This window comes from Pleurodeles waltl, chromosome 9 (assembly GCF_031143425.1).
Source record: "Pleurodeles waltl isolate 20211129_DDA chromosome 9, aPleWal1.hap1.20221129, whole genome shotgun sequence".
Lineage (NCBI taxonomy): Eukaryota > Metazoa > Chordata > Amphibia > Caudata > Salamandridae > Pleurodeles > Pleurodeles waltl.
This window is the reverse complement of record NC_090448.1, coordinates 104,234,760-104,253,008: the sequence shown is the minus strand read 5'-3', so window position 1 is coordinate 104,253,008 and position 18,249 is coordinate 104,234,760.

The window sequence follows — 18,249 nt, the reverse complement described above, 5'->3', positions numbered from 1 at the left end:
CTGCTGTGCCACACCGGGGAGAGAGGAGCTGCTGCTACAATGGAGGAGACAGGCAGTGCTGGCAGGGGAAGGAAGGTGACGTTTTCAGATAAAGAGCTGGAGGTGCTGACTGAAGAGTGCTGCCTGCACCACGGCTAACTATTTGTGAAGGCAGCCATGAGTGTCCCAGACACTGAAAATAAAATGATATGGCAGTAGATCCAGGAAAAGATAAATGCCATAGGGGTGATCCACCGCACCCTTGAGGAAATCAGGAAACGGTGATATGACCTGCGTTCCAGGACGAAGGAGAGGGTTGCAGAGTGCCTGAGAGAGATAAGGGGCACCGGAGGAGGCCCATCCACCATCCCACCACCCACAGCCATGGAAAGCATGGTTTAGCAGATCCTGGAGCATGAGGCCGTCATTGGCATGGGAGAAGTGGACAGTTCAGCGCCAAGGATATCCAAAAGTACCATGAGACATGCTTTTACACCTACAAATGCAGTATACACACTCTCCCAGTACACAGCAGCAGGCATCACCAGACTAGCTCCATTCCAGTCTAGCAACCTCTAGAATAGTGCATTATGGGAAATGTAGTGCAGTAGTCAGAATAAAGGCAAATGTTTATGATGAGGCAAAAAAACCGATGTGAGAGACTGACAGTGTATCCCCTATGTCCCACAGGTCTCCCACAAGACACCCCCAGCAGCGACACCAGGCAGGGAGGAGAGCATGGGCCAGAGACACTGCAGGAGGCTGCTGCTGAAATTGCTGTGCCCAGCAGGACACCACCAGGGTCCATTGAGGAACATGCACAGGACACTGGGGCAGCTGACACAACCCCAGGGCCCAGCCCCACAGAGAGACAATCAGAGCCAGCAGCAGGACGAATGCGCAGACGCCGGCGCAGAGTTCAGTCGTGCCCCAGGAGGAGGTAGGGGAAGCAGGCTTTGCGGGCTTGGATGCATCCCTCATCCATGGTCAGCGCCTGCAAAATAGACAATTAAGAACAATCACAAGAACCCTCAACAGGATGCAGAGCAGCATGACCAATGGGCTGGCGGACGTGAACAGTCAGTTCACCAGGGTGAGTGAACATTTGGGGGATCTGACACAGGCCATCCGCCATCTGGTGGCAGAACTAGTGGCAGACCGACAACATGCAAGGTGCAGGGAGCGCCACACAGCAGCACGATTTGACCACCTGGCTGCATCCATTGGGCGTCTTTCAACCAATACAACAGACCTCTCTAAATGGACAGTCAGCCTACAGGTGGAACTTGGGCACTTTGCTGGCGATGTGGTGCGAGGACTTGGCCGCATCAGCCATGCTGTGGACCTGATGGAAAGTAGGCAGGCTGCAAGGGGCACAGGGGAGACCCCTCAGGACAGTGAGGAGGGGTCAACCACCAGTAGCGTGTCTGACAGTGCGTCCTGTGTGCTACGGAGTGGTAGTGCACAGCAGGGGTCAGGGGACCCACCAGGGGTGAGCCATGCTGGCCGCTCAAGGAGGAGGGTGTGAGCCACCAACCAGCACTGTTCATGAGGCACATGACTTATAACGTGTCTCCATTACATTTGGACAATTACAGATTGTGACAGACAGCACTTTTCTTTTCCTATATAGTTTAGTAGTACAAAGGTTTTGTTTGTTTCACTACACAACTGGGCTATGTGTGTCTGACATCAGTGAGTGTGGTGACAATTGCCACGTACCTGCCAAAGTATTGGGTTGCAATGTGGTCCCGTCTCTGTCTGCCTTGATTTGCAATGCTTCTATCCCCAGGCTGTCGGTGTGGTAGCTCTTGCTCCTCATCCTCCGTGTCTGTGTCTTAGGGGGTGAGATGTAGGCCACGTCTGGTGGCAATGTTGTGTAGAACTGCACAGGTGGCGACAATCTTGAATGCTGTTTCTGGGGCATACTGGAGTGCACCTCCACTTTTGTGGAGGAACCTGAATCTTGCCTTTAACAAGCCAAATGTCCTCTCGATGACAGTTCTGGTCCGCCGATGGGCACTGTTATATCGCCTCTCGTTCTCATTGCCAGGTGTAAGGTACAGGGTAAGTATCCATGGTCTTAGAGCATATGCACTGTCATCTGTGTGACAAAAATAAGCAATTTTAGCAGGGCATGAATGGTTTCCACAGTGACCTGTATGTAAGGCTTCAGGGTATATTCAGCAATACCTAATAGATATCCATCTCCAAACTCCCCACGTTCTAGGCGTTGGTGTATCCCACTGTGCCTGAATATGTATGAGTCATGTATGAGTCATGTGTACTCTGGGATACCCCACCTGCTACGGCAATCACCCCCTGATAGCTACCCGAGGCCAAGAGGTGCAGTGAGCATAGCACTTGCACATGTGTAGGGATGGCGCTGCCGCGCATTGTCTGTCATTCAAGCTGAGGATTAGGTAGTTCAATTAATTCTAAAATTGCTGCACTGCTCAGTCTATATTTGTCATAAATCTCCTCCTCAGTTTGTTAAACAGTGTCTGCCTGGTTCGGTATTTCCTCTCCTGTCTCTGCCTCCTCCTCTTCCTCTGCTGGGTAGCGTGGACTCTCCTCCTCCATGCTATCACATACAGTTCAGCCATTTTGAGTAACCCAGATGCCTTCTGGGTCTCCTTTTATACTTTGGTTCTGGTTACCACCTGCTCTGAATCAGTGGTAATCTGGATGTGCAAAATGGGCTTTTTGTGACTAGTCGCAATTTGCGACTGGCTTTTGCATATGGTTTGCGGCTCGCAATTTGCTACTTCCTATTTGCGGGTTGCAAAATCAGGTCGCAAATTTTGCGAGTCGGTAATGGCTTGCATCGCTATTTGCACTTCAGAAATTGGATTTTTGCATCCCATTTCAGATTTTGAGAGGTCACAAATAGCGAATCGGGCCATTTGTGACTTGCAAATGTTTGCTACATCTGGCCCTAAATTACTGAGCTCCCTCAAAGCCATGTGAAACAAATTAACTTATGGTTGTCTATCCAAAGATGTTCAAAACTCAGTCTGAATTGAAAATAAGTGATGAGCAGTTGTATAAATAAACGATGATTCAATTTGTTAATTTATGTACAGTTAATTTGAAACATATGTGCCTGAAGGTAGGTGTACTCTATCACTGTTAACTGCTGAGTCTGGACAGAGAACTGCTGGGCTATTAGCTCGCTATTGTAATTCAAGAATATTGATGATGTGACACTTGATGATGTAGAGCTGTGTGTGGTGTGCACTGTGAAGAGATAGGATTCTAGAAAATACATTAGTCAAGGAGGTCCTTGGGATTTCCCCTGCAACAAGGACAGGTTCAATGAATGATTGTGAGAAAACAGGGCTGATTGCAGAGGCCCCATAACTTTTTGCCCCCATTTTCCTCTTTTTGCTGTTGTTTTCCTGACTTTGATGGTGCCCTGGGTACTGCTAACCAGTCCCAGGGCCTGTGCTCTGTGTAAAATGGATATGCAAATTAGGCTAATTATAATTGGCTAAGTTAACCTACCTATAAGTCCCTAGTATATGGTAGGGCATGTAGGTTTAGGGACCACAGCATAGGTGGTGCACACCTAGGTGCATTGCTGAGGTGCCCAGTGTCATTTTAAAAGCAAGCCTGCCTTGCTGGCTGCTTTTAAATTAAAGTTATATGCAAATTCGACTTTGGAATTAAAGGTACTTCCAAAGTCTTAAACTACCTTATTTTTACATATAAGTCACCCCTAAGGTGTGCCCTATGTGCCCCTAGGGCTGGGTGCCATGTAACTATAAGCAGGGACTTTATAAAAATAGATTTATAAGCCCTGGTGAGGTAAAAACAGCCAAATTCGTTTTTCCCTCATTGAAGTAAATGGCCTTCATAGGCTAGAATGGGCAGACTTTATTTTAAATTTTAAAGTCTCCTTAAATGTTGCATACCAATAATTTGGTATCAAATTAATTGTTGTAATAAATCCTACAACTTCCAGTTGTTGGATTTAATATAACTAGTTCAGGTAAAAAGTTTAGACTTTACCTAAAAAGTTGCCAATTTCAACTCTGCATTGTTTTTGCTGCTGTGCTCTGATTGGCCAGCCTGCAGCAGCTTCTGCCAGGCTGCCTTGATGAGGTGTGAAGTGGCCAGGCTTCACACAAAGGAATGTGCTTGGGGGAGAGAATCTCCCCTCAGCAGATGGTGAGGCAGGAAGGGGGAGGGCTGCCAAACTGGTCTTCAAAGGCAGAGAAGGACATTGGCAGCACCCAGCAACACACCCACATCCTGCAACCCCAGACAATTAGGTGCCCCCTTGATTAGATTAGGAGAGGGCAGGAGAGGGGTGTGTTTATGATTTTTAGCCACACCAGTGGGTGGGCTCAGCCAGATGTAACCTCCAAAAATCAGATTCATCCATGTTGGATTTTTAGAGACTGTTGCCTTCTGGGATGGATTTTTGCCACACTTCCCAGGAAGTGGTCATCACAGGGGGACGACCCTGTCCCTGATTGGAGAAACAGGGCCCCCCTGCTTTTCACCCAGGAGCAAGGATAAAACTGGCAGACCTGCACCCACGCCTCAGATCCCCTCCAGAATTCAACAAGAAAGGAACTAAAGAAGAAGAAGGACTGCCCTGCTGGACCCCTGGCCTGCACCTGGACCCTGCACTCAGAAGGACTGCACCAGCTGCACACTTGGGCTTCACCACAAGAAGGACTTTGCCTGGCTTCAACTGGTTCAAGGAGGGACTCCCTGTTTGCTACAGGTGAAAAATTGCTAACCAGAGTCCCCTGCACCAACTCCTGAAGAAAGCGACCAGCTGACCACTGTCCAGTGGCCAAAAAGGAGTTTGCGCCAGGTGCATTCTGGGAGTTGAAGTCCACACCCCCCAAGGACCATCACAGAACTTCTGGACCCTTGGGGTGAGCTGTGGACCCCAAAAGAACCTTAAAAGAACATCTGGGTGAAGCCCCAGAAGTTTGGAAAAGATTTGAGAATTTTTGGAAAAAAGCTCCAGAGAGGGACCGACCCGCCGCGGAAATTCTAGCCGGCTTGCCTCAACCGCGACCCGGCCTGATTTTGTGGTTCGTCCCGGTAAAGAAAAACATCCAAAAAAGAGACTAAGTCCGAACGTAAAAAGTTGACCGGGACCTCCCAGCCATCGTATCCGAGAAGGGCTCCATGGACGTCGGATCAAGATCCAGGTTTACCCCGGTCGAAGGATTTTCATCTCGAAAAAACGACTAAGTCCGAAGGTAAAAGTCTCCACCGAGGAAACCCACATCGCGTATCCGGACAAGGGCTCCAGGAGGTCGGATTCAACTGGCAGGTTCGTCCCGGTGAAGAAAAACTTCAAAATAAAGACTAAGGCCCTCATTCTGACCTTGGCGGGCGGCGGAGGCCGCCCGCCAAAGTCCCGCCGTCAGCTTACCGTTCCGCGGTCGAAAGACCGTGGCGGTAATTCTGACTTTCCCGCTGGGCTGGCGGGCGGTCGCCTTCAGACCGCCAGCCAGCCCAGCGGGAAAGAGGCTTCCACGATGAAGCCGGCTCGGAATCGAGCCGGCGGAGTGGAAGCTGTGCGACGGGTGCAGTTGCACCCGTCGCGTATTTCACTGTCTGCGCAGCAGACAGTGAAATACATGTAGGGGCCCTCTTACGGGGGCCCCTGCAATGCCCATGCCAGTGGCATGGGCACTGCAGGGGCCCCCAGGGGCCCCGCGACCCCCCCTACCGCCATCCGGATCTCGGCGGTCCGACCGCCGGGATCTGGATGGCGGTAGGGGGGGTCGGAATCCCCGCGGCGGTGCAGCAAGCTGCGCCGCCGCGGAGGATTCAATGGGGCCGCGGTACACTGGCGGGACCCCGCCAGTGGTGCCGGTCCGACCGCGGCTTTACCGCCGCGGTCGGAATCCCCATTGGAGCACCGCCGGCCTGTCGGCGGTGCTCCCGCGGTCCTCCGCCCTGGCGGTCAAAGACCGCCAGGGTCAGAATGACCACCTAAGTCAGAAGGTAACTTTTTAACCGAGGCCTCCCGCGACCTGTAGCCGAGCAGGGCTCCATCGCGGTCGGCCTGAAAGTTTGACTTTGCCCCGGTCGAGGTGCAACCAGATGACCCGATTGGCGCTTTTTGTTTCTAAGCGCTAGAAAAGTAATAATTCTTTAAAAATTCATATCTCCGGTTCCCCTGAACCGATTTTAATCGTTTTTGTGTCATTTTAAAGATAAAAATATAAACTATTTTTATAAATTGGTTTTGGATTTTTAAACTGTTTCCTGTGTTTTATTTAATTACTGTTTTGTGATATTTGAATGCTTTACACTTTGTCTCCTAAGTTAAGCCTTGACGCTCGTTGCCAAGCTACCAAGGGTTGAGCTGGGATTAATTTACTGAGACCTAACTGTACCTATGTGGAGGTTAGTGGCTTGTTGCTAGGTGTAGGTACCTACCTGCCCTACCAATAACCCATTTTCCAACAATGATGGACTGGTCTCAAAGCACCTGAAAACAGGGAAGAAGTGATGACTCCCGATATCCAGCACTGAATTTCAAATCAGAAATAACATTGCCTTAACACTGTCTGGAGATCTGGCACCGCAGCAAGAATGTCAGACTGTATCCACTTTTAGGCAAAATATGGGATCACACTAATATGATTGCACTGAAATGTACACTGAACCTAGCCATGACAAGAGTATCATGTGGGGGAAACAGTGTCAGACTCACCGATAGGGCAGTGTGGCAGTAAGTGGACCATCTTTTAGTTGTTTCTGGGCCTGTTTTATGGTCTGATGTGTTCCTTTTACTGTTTATTTCTCTGATATTGCCACAAATATTGCTTGCAGCAAGTACAAATGCATGAATGAATCATGGCTGGGAGATCACATGGCCCCAATGTTTCATGAAGCCATTCCTCAAACCCATATAGGCAAAGTAAGAGGTGGATTAGCTGTTATATTCAAACAAGCAATAGATCTCAGCAAAACATACAACATCTACACACAAGGCTGTGAGGCCCTCATCACCATATGCAACCCTACACCAACTTCCTGCTGTAACTTCCCCATCCCTTACAGACCACCACCTAGCAATTCAACATTCCCAGACACATTTCTACACACAGTTTTAATCCTTATAACACTGTAACCTATGTATTCTTGTGGACCTAACCATTTGGTTTGACAAACCCAATATCCCTATCCAAACGCTATCATCACTGGCTTAGTCACATTGAACCTACATCAGATTGTACACAATCCCACATACATCCCTTGTCACATCCTAGATGTCATTTGTGCAAACCCAGATCTGGACTGGAGTTACTGTTGAAAGCATCACTAGCCACATGGTCAGACTACCATTCGGTAAATTTCCAACTTAAAACACCACAAATCAATACACCCAAGACCACTTTACATGCATCTACCTCTCGACCACAAAACAAACTCAATTATGAATACTTAGAAACACAAATAACAGCCAACACAGATCAAAACATAATAAATTCTGTTCAAAAACTTTATGAGTGGCAACATGAAGCTTTCTATGTCCTCATACCACTCAGAAAAACAAAACAAGACAAAAGAAAACAAGCACCTTGGAGAAATACAGAATTAAAAAAGATTTAAAAAAAAGCAGAAAGCTGTATCAAACCTTGCTCAAAGCAAACAACATTCAAGAAAAACCTCACCTATGCAAATGTAGCAAAATATACAAATCATCAATCAAAAAAGCTAAAAAAAGGTACTACTCAGACAGAATTCAAAATGGCGTATCTACAAATAAAGAATTGTATAAAATTCTCAATGAATTAAAAAAATCTAAATGCATGGAAGGAACTCATCCCAATACTCAAGAATTCACGGATAAACTACACTACACAACCAAGGTAGATGTACTGTACTCCTATTTAAAACAAAGGGAAACCACCAGCACCAACCTGTTTCCAAAAATCTCCAAGATTAAGCCAACCCAGCCTCTGCACTCCTTCAAACAAATACAACAAAGTTAATTTATGGATCTTTGCAAATCAAGCAGGCCTTCCGGCTGCACATTTGACCATTATCCACCACACATCTTCAAGAACATTGTTCTATCTTCCTCTGCTGCCACACCAGTGAGATGAATCATCGGTAATTCTTTAACTATGGTAATCTTTCCTGAAGACCTTAAAAAGGCATACATATGCTCATTATTAGAGAAAATTAAACTGGACCGCATGACCACAGCAACTACAGACCAAATACAAATAGACCTTTCCGGGGCAATCTGATAGGAAAAGCAGCATTCATCCAGACGTCACAATTCATTGAAGATAACTCCATACTTTCAGACTACTAAACTAGAATCCACCCAGGAAGAGGCACTGAATCTGCCCTCATCGCCATCTAGGATAATCTTAAATACACAATAGACCATAATGGGGTTGCTTCACTACTTCCCTAGGACCTCTCAGCTGCCTTTCACACAGCTGCCCATGACATCCTAATACAAAGACTCTCCGAACCTGGCATAGAGGGAACTGCTCTTGACTTGATCACATCCTACCTTCAAAACAGAGCAAATGTCATCCTTACTCCCCCTTTCTCAACCAAACCATACTTTAAAAAAAACAGGGGTCCCTTAAGGCTCAATCATCTCACCAATGCTTTTCAACATCTACATGATGTCACTACCAGCAATAATCAATGCATCTCAATTTACATGATACAACTATGCAGATGACACTCAAATACTCCTTAAACTGGAATGCCCCAAAGACATTAGAAACTCACAAATTTCAGTTGCCTCAGAGCTGTTGATCAGTGGATGGCATGGAGCCATCTCCAACTGAATGCTGCCAAAACAGAAACACTCACATGTGGTGAATGGAAAAATTATTACCTACTCTGCGCCTGGCCTGACGATCTGGGGCCGTCTCCTAAATTATCTAAGGAAGTTAGAAACCTTGGAATTGTTAAATTGGGCTCCAAGTTAACAATGAATGCCCAAGTGGAAAAATAAGCAAGATCAAGCTTCACCACAATGAAAACTCAGCAACACACCTTCCCCCACTTTGGATTTCCACACGAGGTGCAGGCTACTATCTCGCTTGTTCTATCTAAACTGGATTATGCCAAAGGTCTCTACCATTTATCATCTCTATCTACTATGAAAAAACTACAATGAATTCAAAACTCAGTTGCCAGACTACTCCTACATGTAAAGCCACAAGCTCACAACTCCCCTGCCTTGAGGGCCCTACATTGGTTACTGGTTGCCAGAAGATCCACCTTCAAGCTGTATTGTACAAATGAATATAAGGAACAGGGCCGCTTTTCATCAGGAATGAAATCACCAAATACATTCAACAAAGAAACCTCTGCTCAAGATTGTCACCCCCTTTCTCTGTCCAAGCCGCAAAACTATGGAATTCATAACCCCCGTATATAAGATCCATGGATAATTACCTTATCTTCAGAAGACAACTTACGAGTTGGCTCTTTTCTACATAGCCACCATACTCAAATAGCAATGAACTGCATATCCCTGTGTATGTAAACATTTTTAATTTGAATATATGTATATATATCTCAACATGTGTATTTCTTTGTACAAATATGTATAAATAACAATTTTATCTTAAAATATATACATACTCTTTAGACCTGTTTAACAAATGTATATTTTACTTACAGTTAAATGTATGTGTGTATATATACATATATATATTCATTGAAAAACCAAAGGTTACAGGAACATTATAGTTATGCTCATATATCTCATTCATACCAAGAAGAAATTCAGCAGTTATAGTTACCTCAGCTAAACATAACTTGCGCCCCCGTAATGCACTGCTCATGACCTCATATATTACATCAGTCATGATATGGTCAGTTACATCATTGATGGCATCACTGATGACATCTCAAATGACATCACCGAAGACATCATCCCATGAGTTTGATTTTTTCCTAAAAGTTACTGTGTGTTAAAAATTGCTATTTAAAAAAAAAAATCTATTTCCCTACCATAACGTCCCTTTAACCTTTGGATTTAAGTGTTAGTGGGTCTGTGACTTGGTGGATGAGTGTGCGGCTGTGTCTGTGATTGGGTATCTGAGTGGGTCTGTGAGTGTGTGCTTGAGGGCCTGAGTGGGTCTATGAGTGGATGCATAATGGTCTGTGTGGGTCTGTGAGTGGGTGTATAAGTGTCAGTGGGTCTGTGAGGAGGTGCATGAGTGTGTGACTGGGTTTATTAGTGGGTCTGTGAGTGTCTGAATGGGTGTGTAGTGTATGAGTAGGTCTGTGAGTGGGTGTATAACAGTCTGTGAGGGTCTGTGAGTGGGTCTATAAGTGTCAGTGGGTCTGTGAGGAGGTGCATGAGCGTGGGTCTGGGTTTATGAGTGGGTCTGTGAGTGTCTGAGTGGATGTGTAGTGTATGAGTGGGTCTGTGAGAGGGTGCTTGAGGGTCTGAGAGTAGTGCATAAGGGTCTTAGTGGGTCTATGAGTGGGTGTATGAGGGTCTCAGTGGGTCTCAGAGTGGATTGTATGTGTCTGTGGGTCTGTTAGTGGGTGCATGAGTGTGTAACTGGGTCTGTCAGTGGGGGTCTGAGTATCTAAGTGAGTCTGTGAGTGGGTGTGTGACTGAGTGAGACTGAGAGTGAGTGTGTGAGTGTCTGACTGGGTCTGTGAGTGGGTGTGAGAGTGTCTGAGTGAGTCTATGAGTGGCTGTGTCAGTGACTGAGTGTGTCTGTGAGTGTGAGTGTCTCAGCGGGTCCGTCAGTGGGTGTGTGTCTGAGTGGGTGTGTGAGTATGTGTGTTAGTATCACTGGGATTGTGAGTGGGTGTTTGAGTCTCAGAGTGGGTCATATATATATATATATATATATATATATATATATATATATATATATTTTTTTTTTTCTTTTATCACCAGGGTTTGCGACTCCATCTTGATGTCACACAGGGGCTGCGCTGAGCCCCGCAATGGAGTTGGGACTCCACTATCATCAAAAAAAGGCGTTTTTGCCTTTTTAAACTTATAAATAATCCTTCAATAACCTATTCATTACATCCTTGGGGTCAGAGTGCCTCTGCTCTAACCCCTTGCATTCATTTCTCATGAGAAATCCTTCCCCAAGGACCATTGCCGGTTGATAACATGGCAGCTGCAACTTTCTGAAAAGTTTGTGGCCAGCCAATTACGCTGCTCTGGGTGGCTTGTGAATTTGCAGAGCTCCGTGTAGGAATCGCAACGGATCTACGTCCCTAGATATACAAATTTTATTTTCAAGTTAATTTCTCAAAAATCACACAACAAATTTACACCAAAACACAAAAAAGGTTGCTTTCTGGACCATGACCTACAGCTATCGCTGTTCAAAAAATCCCCAAATCCCATTTTACTACTATGATATCCCTAATCCCTTTCTACGGACTCCTCCTTCTCTCCTTTGCTCATACCTCCTGATATTAATACTAATATTGTACTCATATTTTCCCTTTACTAATCCTTTTGGGTTCCTGAGAAGCATGCTATTAGATGATTAGCACTTTGATGCCTCATCAGGGGTAGTAAGCTCTATCTAAAATCAATTTCAATTACAATTGCAAGTCTCTCATACCTTGCAAAACACCTATATAGCATGTCTTTAAAATTTAAAGACTGCTCCAATATGTAAACATGGGCTGATTTTAAGCTAATGGATTTACTAATCGGGCCCCATTTATTTTGGTGGGCAGGGTTATTTTTAGTCCTAATCCAACCCTGGGGGAAAAAGAATGAGAGAGGCAATCTGGAAATCAGACTTTTGGAATATTCTTTTCATCTTTGCAGAGGTTTCTAAGAAATTAGTGCCACAGTCTAGAAGAGTACTTGACAGGTTAGTCTCCATCTTAATTCCTGTCTCTTTGCCTTGCAAAATAATGTTGAGACAAACATTTTTGTAACCATCTCTTTTAATACAAAAAGAATAACAATTGACAAATTATGTTTCACTCTCTAGGCGTCAGACTTGGATCACAGTTTTGTCCCTGGATTGAAAAATACTGTTTGGCTTTCTGAAGCTTCATGGAGAAGTAAGTGAGTCTAAAGTATCCTGAAGTAACACTTTTAAGTAGCTTATAACAAATGCATGGTTGATAGAAATTGGGTCTCTAGTTGGCAGAGGTTTGCACTCTGTCCAAATAGGGACCACAATCCTAGTCAGGGCAGATACGATACACACTAAAAGTTTACCTGTGCTCACTCTCTGGTAGCTTGGCACAGATCAGTCAGGCTAAACTAAAGAGGCAATGTGTAAAGTATTTGTGCACACACGCAGTAGCACAGTGAAAGAACCCACAAAAGTACTCCATAACTGTTTAGAAAAACTGAGTCAAACAAGACCAAAATGACAAAAATCCATCATACAGAAGTGGAGTTATTAATTTTGAAAGGTTAAATCAAAATGCAGTCCTCAGAAGACAAGAGCTCCAACTGGAGCTATCTGGTCACGATGGACCGGGGCAAATCCAAAGGTTCAGTCTGGTAGCGATGGATCATGGGCTGGGTACAGGAGTCATGCAGACCTGCTGACAGTACCGTGGTTACATCGATGTTCAGTGATGATGCGTTGATTCAGAGGAGGGGTTGCGTCACCCTTGCAGGCCACGCCTAGTTTCCTGATTTGTCAGTGTCATTGATGCGTCAAGGTTCAGAAACAATAAGTACTGGTTCCGATATGGCGGTGCTGCATCGATCAAGCCGGACTGTGTTGTAAGTCATGGTCATTGCATCCCGCAGTCGGTTAGCGGTCTCCACAGATTCAGTGCAGGCAGTGGCAAAGTGGCATTTCTGCAGCAGGATGAGTTGTTTCCGGGTGACGCACTGGTGTCATTGCATCAGTTCTTCTGTTGAAGCACCACACTCACCTCCAAGGGCCCAGGACTAGATTTGGCACCAGATGGCAGAGCAGGACTCACAGCAAAGAAGGCCAGGTGTTCGTAGCAAGATGCAGGAGAAGTCTTTGATATCCCTGAGACTTCAGAAAAAGTAGGCAAGCTCAGTCAGCCCCTCGAAGAAACTTTACATTGCACGTTGTAGAGAGTTAGATCCAGTATGCTCACTCCCAGGCAAGAAGTAGCAGGCAGCAGGCCATCACATCAGAGCAAACAACAAAGTGGCAGTCCCTCCAGACAATACAGCAGTCCTTCTTTCTGGTAGTATGTCTTCAGTCAGAAGTGTTCGTGGTGTAAGAGGCCCAGTACTTATACCCAAAATGGTTGTTGATGTAGCTGTAACTTCAAAATAATTCTCTGAAGAGCACAAGGATCCCTTTCAACCCAGCCCTGGCTCCAGACTACTAGCAGGGGATAATCAGCCCTTTGTGGAGAGCAGGACACAGCCTATTCAGATGTACGTGTGAATTGCATCTCCCTCTCCCTGCACAGCACAACTATCAGTATGCAGATGAATGCAAATGTATCTTCCTGCTTGTGACTTTCTGGAGAGAACCCACAAATGTAGCTGTCAGATAAACCCAGTTGTGTATTTAGAGACAGCCTTAGGCACAGAATGGGTAAACTAAGAAAATGCCATCTTTCTAAAGGTGGCATTTTCAGAACTGCAATTTATAAAACAACTTGATGAAAAGATGTGCTTTTAAATTGTGAGTCCGTAGACACCAAACTGCATTTTTCTATTTTTTCCCAATTGGAAATTAGACTTAGAAGATGTTCTAAGGTAACCCCAATGGTATTCTATGGGAGAGGTAGTCCTTGCAATAGTGAAAAACACATTTAAAAGTTTTTCACTACCTGGACACGTTAAATTTAAAACTATATGTCCAACATTTTAAATTCACTGCACCCTGCCTTCGGGTCTAACCCTGACCTACAGTAAGGGTGACTTACATGTAATGAAAAGGAAGGTTTGGGCCAAGAAAGTGGGTACATTTGCAGGTTGAATGGCAGTTTAAACTGTGCACACAAGATCTGCAGTGGCAGGCCTGAGATATGTTTGAAAGGCTACGGTAGTGGGAGGCAAAATGAGTGCTGCAGGCCAACTAGTGACATTCTAATTACAGGCCCTGTAGTACACATTACTGGGACTTACAAGTAAGTCAAATATGCCACCCATGGAGAAGCCAGTGTTACCATGTTTTAGACATGGAGCACATGCACGTTAGTACCGTGTCAGCATTGAAAAAGTGCACAGAGTCTTAAAGCGAGCAACAATGAAGCTCAGCACACCTTCAAAATGGGATTTCAGAAAGCACAAAGTCAGAGGAAACCATGCCAAAAATGACAGATCTAACAATGGTGAAGTCATTTTGACAGATTTGCTTTTGCCACTCTTTTTATCCTTTTTTTGCTACTGACATTCTACTTTTCTTTAAGCAAAACTCATCCCCAAACACAGCATCGACCATCTCTAGACCTCTCTTGATGATTTTAGTCTCATGTCACAGGACAACCAAGGAGCTTTCACTCACTATTGACTCTATTCCTCTATTTTCCTTCAACCGCTATAGGAGTTGTGCTCCTTTACTTGTCCTATTTAGAGCCCCTTGCTTTCTAGGCCTGTTTTTGTCCTTGATAAATTGTTTTCTCTTAGGATGTATTTTTTCTTTCTTTTAGTTATTCCTTTTTAAGTGTGAATTCAAACAACTTTATCTGTTTGCAAGGGCTCATGTCATCAACACATGGAGAACAGGCTATAGGTCAGGGTCCTTTAGCCATTGGTTGTTGTAAGCGTTTTGCATAAAGCGACAGGAACATAAAGTAGTTATGCATTTAACATTCACAAACTAAAAATGGAGTCATTGTTTAACATTTCACATGACATGCACGGTGAAACCAAAGAAGCTCTATTCACAAAGCAAGGTAGCCAAGGTCTAAATTACCCACTGGTGCCTCAAACCTTGACCTCTTGGACAAAATCGGAAGCGATGCCATAAGAAGGTATATCATTGCCAGATATATGGCACTGAGAAAGTAGCTTGGACAGACTGAACACACACTTTAAAACCTAATGGTTATACATCAAAGTTCCTTCTAAACCAGTTTGCAAAATCATGACGCAAAGTCTGAGCCACTGTTGTTAACCACTTCTGTTACATAAATCCACAACGTATTTGCAGCTAGCATATCCTGTTTCAAGTTTCTCACAGTTGGGCATATACTCACAAACAGAGTAGTGCAACAGACATCAGGAAAGCTTGACAGTCCTTCAAATGTTGGAACGGTTCCACTCTGTACTTTTGACCCTGAGGGTGGACCTAGACTAATTTTATTTTAATTAACTTTCATAGAAAACTTTAGACTGAACAATCATGGAGTGATAACACCCAAAAATAACCACCCAATACAAAAAGTACAATTTAAAGTCATATTTTCTTTAAATAGAAGTAACTGATTGGGAAAACACTGGGTGTGCAAACTACCCATTGGCGGCTCCTGTAAATTGCTTTAAAGCCCCAATTTAAGCAGTTTGAATGGTGATAATATAAAGCAGTAATTAATTTCGCTTTTGATTGTCTCCTTGGAATGCATTCGAGACCCTGCATATATGATTCTCATTATCTAGCTGCAGTGAAATATTCTTCCTAATAACATATTAGTCTACTTATTTAAAATAGTCAAAAACACTCACCACGGACAAGTAGATCAATGTCCTGTGTGATACCTTCACCCATAACTGGAGAGTTATCCAAACGCATATTGCATTCTGGGGCATGTAGTATTGATTGCACCAAATGTAAAGATAGGCTGAAAAATCTAAGCATGCAAAGTTCTTTTGTCTTAAAAGTAAAGTCTGGCTGAAGGTGTCACACATGACATGAGCCCACTGGGCAGCTATGAACTTCGCATGCAGAAAATCAACATATGCATACTTATGTATATAATGCATTCACTTGTGACATATGCGATTTTCGGTATTGAAGTAGCTATGTCTCCAAAGGCATCAGAATAAAATACTACTAGTTAAAAAACACCCAATGAAACTGATGGATACAACTCGCCTTAAATAGTCAGTTCTAGAATTCACAGTTCACTACTTGTCTAACTTTCCATGTATTTATACCTGAGGATGTAAAACCTATTAATTGTTGCTCAGTAGGAGGCACACATGCACATTTTGATGTGCCTAATCTGCAAAGAAAGCTTTAGAACCAAACTTAGGGCCAGATTTACTAGAAAATGATGGTTTGTAGCTTTGCGCCAAATTTGGCAGCACCGCCTAAGTCATTATAAAAACGCAGGGATGTGCCGTATTTACTAGAATATAGCGCACCCCTGTGTTTGCCCCTGCGCCAGCGGTAAATTTGCTGCCGAGCAGCAATGCAGCCACCCTTTTCCCATGGTGCAAGGATGGTTGCGTTAAGAGGGAGATTGTTTTTCTGCACAAAACCAATCTTAAGTGGTGATGTTCTTTCAATGTGTGCTGCAGAATGCAGCTCACATAGAAAAAGCAAAAAATGAGGAGAAATGAAAGCATTTCTCCTCATTGCATCACTCTAATGCCACCTCTGGGGTTAGATTTTGGTGCTGCCTCAGGTTTACGAAAACTCTTAAGTCTGGGGAAGTGTCAAAATGCAATGGGTGTTGCTGTGGCACACCCACAGCAACACCCATTGCACACCTCTTCCACATTATGTGCTGCACATCAAAGAGCTGGCTTAATGCCACCTTGTAAATATGGCACAGGACATTGGGACACAAGAGCGTCACAAAAAGTTTAAGAAGCTCCGGTGGCGATAGGGCCTTGTAAATCTGTCCATTATATTTTTATGCTAAAACCTTTGTTTACGTTATACTTTATAATCCAGACAAAACATGTGAACAAATGGTTGTAATTTTGTTTTGTAAATTATGCTGAAGAATCTGAGTTACTGTCTGTCTTCAAAAAGTAAGTATTTTAAGGATTTTGTTTGAAAAGAAACAAAGGCTCATTTCAGATTTCTTGCACAGCAAATTACTACTGAGATCTCAGCCTCTAGGCATGTCCTGATTGGTTGACAGGAATGCGCACAAATAGAAGGCAGTTTTCTCTGACATGCCTTCCAAACTTGAGGCTGACCCATGACCAAAAGCATGCGTAGGAGGCATCATGTGGAGGTAGTTTCAACCATCTAGCTCAACACAAACAGACAGATTGTCCCCCAGTCATGGAAGCTTTTATCAAAACCCTGTGTGCAGAACTTTCACAGCTTTCATAAAGGTTTATTAGACTTGATGTCATATTTCTTTATAAGCGCATTTTAAGCTGGTAATATTTTAAAATGTATTTGCTTTAACAAATGCGTTCCGTTTTCAGAACACTAGACACCCTCATGCTATCTGTTCTTTCTTCCTTTGCAATAACTGGGTTATATTAATATTCAGTATCACGATGTGTGTGGTATGTGGGAGTTTATTAAGGAAAAATGTAGGGCAGTGAGTGTGAGAAACTCAAAATCCATTGCTTTATGTCACATTTTATGCCAATTTAGGGCCAGATGCAGGAAACGTTTAGCGAGTCGCAAACGGCAAAAAGTGCCGTTTGCGACTGGCTAAACGCATTTCCCTATGCAGAAATGCATATTGCGAGTCGGGACCGACTCGCAATATGCATTTCAGAATCGCAAATAGGAAGGGGTGTTCCCTTCCTATTTGCGATTCGGAGTGGAATGCAATACCATTTGCGACCGCATATGCGGTCGCAAAGGGTATCGCAGTTACCATCCACTTCAAGTGGATGGTAACCCACTCGCAAATTGGAAGGGGTCCTCATGGGACCCCTTCCACTTTGTGAATGGACCCAAAATTATTTTTTCAGGGCAGGTAGTGGTCCAATGGACCACTACCTGCCCTGAAAAAATACCGAAACTAAAGGTTTCATTTATTTTTTAAGTACAGCTCGTTTTCCTTTAAGGAAAACGGGCTACACTTAAAAAAAAAACTGCTTTATTGATAAAGCAGTCACGAACATGGGGGTCTGCTGACGACAGCAGGCCTCCATGTTTGCGAGTGCCTAGACTCGCTATGGGGCCGCAATTTGCGACCCACCTCATTAATATTAATGAGGTGGGTCATTGCAAGTCCCAATTTCCAACTTTGCTACATCTGGCCCTTAGTCTGTAAGAACAATGAGTACATCCTCTGAAGCCAGCTACTCTTCCTGATTTAATTCATGCTGAAATCCGGATTCTGTGTAATGTTGGTTTTTCTTGGAAAAGTTTAATGAGTCAGTCTCATCTAAATGAATTTTTAAATAAAGACATATTTTGGGGCGCCGTGTTCAGGACAGCTTTACATGTATTACTAATGTGAAGCGAATTCAAGCTCTTTTGAGCA